General features: G+C 40.9%; 1 protein-coding gene across 1 annotated transcript in view; it reads left to right on the top strand.

Annotated features, from left to right (window-relative positions):
• Positions 1-7,205, top strand: part of LOC139310059 (uncharacterized) — a 649,177-nt gene that overhangs the window by 582,206 nt on the left and 59,766 nt on the right.

Below are 7,205 nucleotides of genomic sequence, written 5' to 3'. Positions count from 1 at the left end.
GGGTTGTTTTCAAATACAGTCCAGTGTAAAAGAAACTACCCTCTTTGATATCTTTGGTTTTACTTATCTGGGTATTATAAATATCATCGCAACAGAACAGAACAGAATTGGAAGGGACCTTGGAGTTCTTCTAATCCAGTGGTTCTCAACCTGTGGGTTGGGATCCCTTTGAGGGTCGAATGATCCTTTCACAGGGGCCGCCCAAGACCATCGGAAAACACATATTTTCAATGGTTTTAGGAATAATTTTATTGTTGGGGGTCACCACAACATGAGTGTATTCTAGAGTCAAAAGTGAGGCCATCTGTCCAATAGCTAAAGCTTGGCTGACATAGGATTAAGCAACAGGACAATGGTCGCAAAACACATCAGCAAATCTACAACAGAATGGCTGGAAAAGCAAAGAATCAAGGTGTTGTCCTGGCAGTCAAAGTCCAGACTCAACCCGATTGGCGGGACCTCAAGAGAGTTGTGCATTAAAAACCACCCACAAACCTCAATGAACTGAAGCAATGTTGTAACAAAGAGTGAGCCAAAATTCCTCCACACCGCTGCAAGGAACTGATAAACTCATACAGAAAAGAATTACTTCTAGTTGTTGCTGCTAAAGGTGGTTCTACAAATGATTGAATCATACAATTTTTTACACATGATTTTTCCGTTTTGGCTTTCTTTTTATAAAATAAATGATGACCTGATGTAAAATGTCATGTGTTGTTGTTCATCTGTGGTTGTATTTATCGACTTTTAAGAACTTCTAAGGACCAACTGATTTTTACGACGTCCTGATATATAAAATCATAGAAGTCAAGGAGAGTGTACTTTCTTTTTCACATGACTGTATATCTGGAAGTCCTGGGGATGGATTATACATTTGCAGATATATACACTCAAAGAAATAAAAATACACACGCCTGCAATATGGAGAAAACCTATGTCTTTCAACCCTGAAAAGCATCTCAAAATAGTTACAGTCAAACTTTCTATGCTAATGTTAATCAGCAATCTGATGACTGCTCACATGTTGAAATGGCAAGGCTGAAGTTCAGACCTCAACTGGCTTCTGAGGCCATAGAAACTTTCACAGGAAAACACATGTGACCAAAACTACAGAAGGCATGCTTGACTATTTTTATAATTTTTATATTTCTATCTCTTATCTGTCATGTCCCAATTGCCTCTAATGTAATGAAGCAAAAGCAAAGAAATGTATACCATATTTTTCGGAGTATAAGACGCACCTTTTTACCCCCAAAAAGGGGGTGAAAATTCAGGTGCGTCTTATACACCAAATGTAGCCCTGCCCACCCACTGACCCCCACCCTTTGGCCTGTGCCTCGCAGCAGTTACCTCCTTGCAAGCAAAGCAAGAAAAAACAGCTCCTTTCAGCTTCAGCACAGGCTAATTAGCACAAGTTGATTAGATTGGCCTCCCGACTCTCAGCTGATCTGCTCTCAGCTGTTTTGTGCAGGGCTCTGCTGCTTGCTGCAAAGAGTGCTGGAGCAGATTTTCCCCCCCTTGTGCTAATCAAGCTATGCGGAAAACGAAACTGAAAGTAAAGCAGGCTGTTTGCTGCAACAAGGCAAAATTAGGCAGAGGGAGATTTCTTTTTCTTCTTTTTCCTCACTAAATAGGTAGGTGCAAACAATTTAGGGCAAAAGAGGAGAGTTCAAGATTTTAAACACAAAAGAAAAAAAGAATGAAAAAGGCAAAAATAAAAATGGGAAGGGAGAAAAAGAAATGAAAGAGAAAAATGTTATACATATTTAGAATTGAAATATGAATAGTAGTAAGAAATAAATGGGAAATCATGATTGTAAAAATGAAATGAATAATAATTGGAATATTTGTCTTTGTATTTTTGAAATCTAGACAATGATAAGTTTTTATTTTTATATTTTTTTTACAAATATGAATAAGTATAAACTGGAACAATTGAAATACCTTTAATGGTACATGGTGGTGAAAGTAAAAAGGATTAAATTATAGCTTGGATAACAGCTAGAGCATTTTTAACTTTAATTAGGGAAATTGTAATGATTGAAATATTTTTATTTATATATTGTGATGAAAGTAGAAATGATTAAGTTGTGGTTTGGAAGATTATATGGGCAAAACTATTTGGGTTATTGGGAGAGTTTAAAATGTGAAAATGAGTAACATAAGAGGGGAAAATTATATGGTTTATTATTATTGGTAAATATAATTAATTGATTTGTAAGAAATTGGATTGCATGAAAATTGGAATATTTATGTTCATATTGATTAATATACAAAAAAAAGATATATATAACTAATTTATATTAAAATGTTGAATTTGTATTAAACAATTGTAATATTACATAATTAACCAATGTGAGGATGGATATAAAAATAGATAACAATGGGAAGGGGTATAATATAGAAGAGAAGAGAAAAATTGAATTTGATTAAGATTAGAGCTGAGGATGAAGGGTCATAATTGGTTTTTTTAAAAAAAATAGATGTGGAATAAATATGGCAAAAAGGAAATATAGAAATTGTAAATTTAATTGAAATGACTAAACACTGTTTATATTTCTGAACCAGCCAAATACTCTGTTCAGAGAAAATACATTGTATGTTTGTATGTGTGTTTGTCTAAAAAATTTAAAAAATTTTTTTAAAAAAAAACCAAAAAAGGTAGGTGCATCTTATACTCCGAAATATACGGTAAATATCTGCCTTGCACTATGCTCAGGATTCCTTTTTTCTTAAGAGGGACCAGTTTTTATTCAGCTGAATAAATGCATTAGCTTATCACTTGGACACTTGGACTCTGTCTTTTGTTTTATTAAGCCACACCTGTCTATCTGCATGATGCTAACTTTTCAGATGTAGGGGGTTTAAAGGATGAAATGATGCCTAAAGTAAGATTTGACACACCAGTTATGCCCATGGAAGCACTGAGCTCCAAGTAAGGGCAGAAAATACTTTCCACAACCCCTTTGGTGACATCCCAATTGAAGTAGTCCTCACTTACTGACTGCAATTGGGACTGGCATCTGTGTCACTAAGTGGCCCAATCATGAAGCATGAAGTCACATGACGGTGCCAACTTACATCTGTTCCACTGCAGTTCTTTAACAAATCACTGTGGGTTGTTAAACGCAATATCACATGACTCTAGCTTGCAACTTCTTGCTGGCATCCCCACTGATTTTACTTGTCAGAAGCCAGCTGGGAAGGTCACAAATGGGGATCATGTGTAGGATGCTGAAATCATCATAAAAGTGCACCAGTTTGCAGAATCCGAATTGGTGCAACTCTCCTTTTCCTGCACCTTCATAACTACGTCTGCTTCTACAGTGTCATTGTAACTTGAAAGGCTCCGTGAACCAATGGTAAGTGAGGACTACCTATGCTTGCCCTTGATCAAGTAGTAGATCCCCCTCCCCCCACCATTCCACCCCTGTCTTTCCCATATGTCCTTGATTTTAATCTTTACTATTAATTTTGTGGGACATCCTCCCCCGAGAAGAATGAAATATGTTGGGGAATATTAAGAGGCAGAATATTATATTTCCCCAAAGGAGAAATGGAGAAAAATCTTAACTAAGGCTGAAAGCACCATACAACAGCCTCCAGCAGATGCCTGAAGTCTTTAGAGATGGAGATTTTGTGCCCAATCTATTCACAAACAAAACACCTTATCACCCTTCTTCTCCCACTTATGACTGTATGACTGTAACCTTGTTGCTGGTATCCTTAAGATTTATATTGACTGTTTCCCTATGACTATCATTAAGTGTTGTACCTTATGATTCTTGACGAATGTATCTTTTCTTTTATGTACTCCGAGAGCGTATGCACCAAGACGAATTCCTTGTGTGTCCAATCACACTTGCCCAATAAAGAATTCTATTCTATTCTATTCTACCTTCAGCTCCAGTTGATGGGATTAAGGACAGGACAGGACTTTTAGGACATAATAGGATTAACCCAGGACCATCAGAATAGCAAAAGATTACATTGCACAACCCCCTGGAGCATTTCAAACACAAAACCCCAAAGAATGTATAAAAGCCCACCTATCCCAACCCCATTTTGTCAGCTGTCCCAGAACAACATGATACTGTTGGTTCTGCTCATCAGTAAAAAGAATCCTTCTTTCCAATCAGCCTCCCTTTTATTTCCAGCTCCTTTCTCCTGGCTTAAAACAGGACCAGATTTTTCTTCCTACAATTAATTTAGCTTTTAATGTTTTTTTTTTATGTCTCTTAAGATGCCCACAGTGGTGTCACGGTAACGTTGGTGGACAATAAAATTTATAAAGAAATAAATAAATACACCTGAATAGTCAAAACATTCAATAGCTATATTTTTGAAAAGTGCTGGGTTAAGCACAGTTAAACCTGGTGAATACACAGATGGGGGCACCAATTGGAAACACTGTACTTGTTAGCTAGAAGTGGAAGTAAAACCAAACAACAATAACCCAAAAAAGACCAGAGGCAAATAAATCCGATCTTGTTGCCCAGAAAACATCAGGTCCATAAGAGAAGAATTGAGTTGGGGGGACCTTGGAGGTCTTCTAATCCATCCCCTGTTCAGGCAGGAGACCCTATTCCGTCCAGAACAAATGGATGTCCAATCTCCCCTCAAAACCCTCCAGTGACGGAGCAGCCACAACCTCTGGAGGGAAGCCATTCCCAAAGAACCAACCTCCACTTGAAAGAGGCTTTTTCAAGCTTCCCACCAGCAGAAATTGCAGCCCCCAGTTTCCCAGCCTGCAGCACCAGTGGGCTTCCATTTGGGGAGGGAAGGAACCTGCAGCAGCAGCAGCTGAGAGGCTTCAGCCCAGTTGCTTCTCCGCTTCCAGGCCGTGGAGGGAACCGAACAGCCCGACTTGCTCCCGGACTCTCCTCCCACCTGCAGCCCTCAACTCACCTGCCAGCTGCTGCTTCCACCATGGAAACAGCAGGAAAGCCGCTCTGCACACCAACTTCCTCCCATGAGTCATCCGGAAGAGGAAGTTTCTCTGCGCTTCTCCTCTCATCTCCTCCCAGCCTTTCTAGCAATGCAGTGTTGATGGTTTTGTAGGAACAGATTTTGCCTGACCGCCATCTAGTGACAGGAGGTGGAAAAACACGTTTGTCCAATCTCCACCAAGGCGTTTGGATGTTTTCGGTGATTATTTATTTATTTATTATTTATTACTTCGATTTATATGCCGCCCTTCTCCGGTGACTCAGGGCGGCTTACAATGCATTAAGCAATAGCCTTCATACTTTTGTATATATCTGCTTAGTAGGGTTTTTTGGCCCCCCCGAGCGGTGTTCTATTTTATACAAAGTCAGCTTATTGACCCCACAAACCGGGTCCTCATTTTACCTACCTCGAAAGGACGGAAGGCTGAGTCAACCTTGAGCCTGGTGAGAATTGAACTCGCAGTAATTGCAGGCAGCTGGCAGCTAAGTGCTACTTTAACAGCAGTTTAGTCCGCTGCGCCAGTAAGGCTCCTGGCATGCAGGTCCTTTTCAACTCCGAGCAACCGACCTTTGCAACTGAGCCAAGTGAAAAAGTGAAGTGTGACATTACTTAGTGTTGCAACTTCTGCAACTAACCTGATCCCCTCCTCTTTGTGGCAGCCACTCAAATATTAGAATACTGCTATTATGCCTCCCCTTGTCTTTCTTTCAACATATCCAATTCCTGTAACCGTTCTTTGTATGTTTTAGCTTCCAGCCCCCTTATCATCTTTGTTGCTCTTCTCTGCATGTTTTCCAGAGTCTCAATATCTTTTTTTATTGTGATGACTAGAATTGGATGCAGTATTCCAAGTGTGGTCTTACTAAGGCTTTATAAAGAGGTCCTAGAACTTCACATGATCTTGATTCTATCCCTCTATTAATGCAGCCTGGGATTGTATTGGTTATTTTGACTGCTGCCACTCACTGCTGGCTTACATTTAAGTGATTGACCACTAGGACTCCAAGATCCCTCTCACAGTTACTGGCATTAAAACAGGTGTCACCCAGGGATGAAATTAAAAAATTTCCCCTACCGGTTCTGTGGACGTGGCTTGTTGTGCAGAGGTCATGTGACTGGGTGGGCATGGCCAACTCGACATCACTCACATCGAGGGGCTCCTCACCGGCCCCTCTCCTCTCAGCCACTCCTTGTCGTGAATGGCAGAAAAATGGGGAGGGGAATATTCCTGCCTACCATCCTTCCCTCAGTCTGTGCTGAGATTGAGGAATGGATGACAGGCAGGAAAATCCCCTTCCCCATTTTCCTGCCTTTCACATAAAAGGGCTCCATTCCAGCTGTTCCCCGTCCCCCTCCTCCTCCCCCTCCCTCTTGGGGACTACCTTAAAAGGGACAGGCTGCAGCAGCTCTGTTCTGAACAGGGGGAGAAAAGTTAGCATTCTCTCTGCTGCATTTAACATTGAATTCTCTGGAATATCGAGCGGCAAGAAGAGGTGAGCGGTGACCGGCCGGATGTGGGTGGGCCCAAGGAGGGATTATTACTACTGGTTCAGCAAACTGATGCCCATAATCCAGTGGTGGGTTATAATCAGTTTTACCACCGGTTCGCATTGCGCATGCGCTTTGAGCACAATCGCTTCACTCGCTTCACTGCACGCGTGCCGAACTTTGAGTAAAAAAGTGCATTGAGTAAAAAAACAGCCGAGGCATGGCAATCCACTCTGTCGGGCTTTACAGCTGACCAAAAAACACCCCAAAAGAAATAAAGGTAGGTATAGTGCAGGGGTGGGGAGGAGGGCCCAACTGACATTCAAAGCAAACCGGTTCGCTCTCCTATGAAGATTTCCACTACTAGCTCTCCCAAAATGGGGAGAACCAGTAGCAACCCACCACTGCCAACCGGTCTGAACCGGTAGGATTTCACCCCTGGTTTCACCTAGTTTATACCTATGCAGTTGGTTTTTCTTGTCTAAATGTAAAATTTTATTTTTTATCTGTGTTGAATATCATTTTTTAAAATAGGGCCCAGTGTTCAAGTCTGTCAAGTCATTTTCGATCTTCACCTTGTCTTCTTGGGGTGTTGGCTATTCCTGGCAGCTTAGTGTCATCTGCAAATTTAATGAATTCCCCTTCTATCCCCTTGTTTAGATAGTTTATGAAGATTTAGATCAGTGCTGGGCCTAAAATGCAATCTGGGGTTCACTTACTGCTTACTTTCCTCCATGTGGGTGTAGCTTCATTGAGGACTACACATT

Source organism: Pituophis catenifer, unplaced genomic scaffold (assembly GCF_029215685.1).
Source record: "Pituophis catenifer annectens isolate HBS135680 unplaced genomic scaffold, rPitCat1.0.hap2 SCAF_2, whole genome shotgun sequence".
Lineage (NCBI taxonomy): Eukaryota > Metazoa > Chordata > Lepidosauria > Squamata > Colubridae > Pituophis > Pituophis catenifer.
The sequence above is the reverse complement of the archived record's forward strand: the minus strand, read 5'-3'. Positions and strand labels throughout refer to the sequence as shown.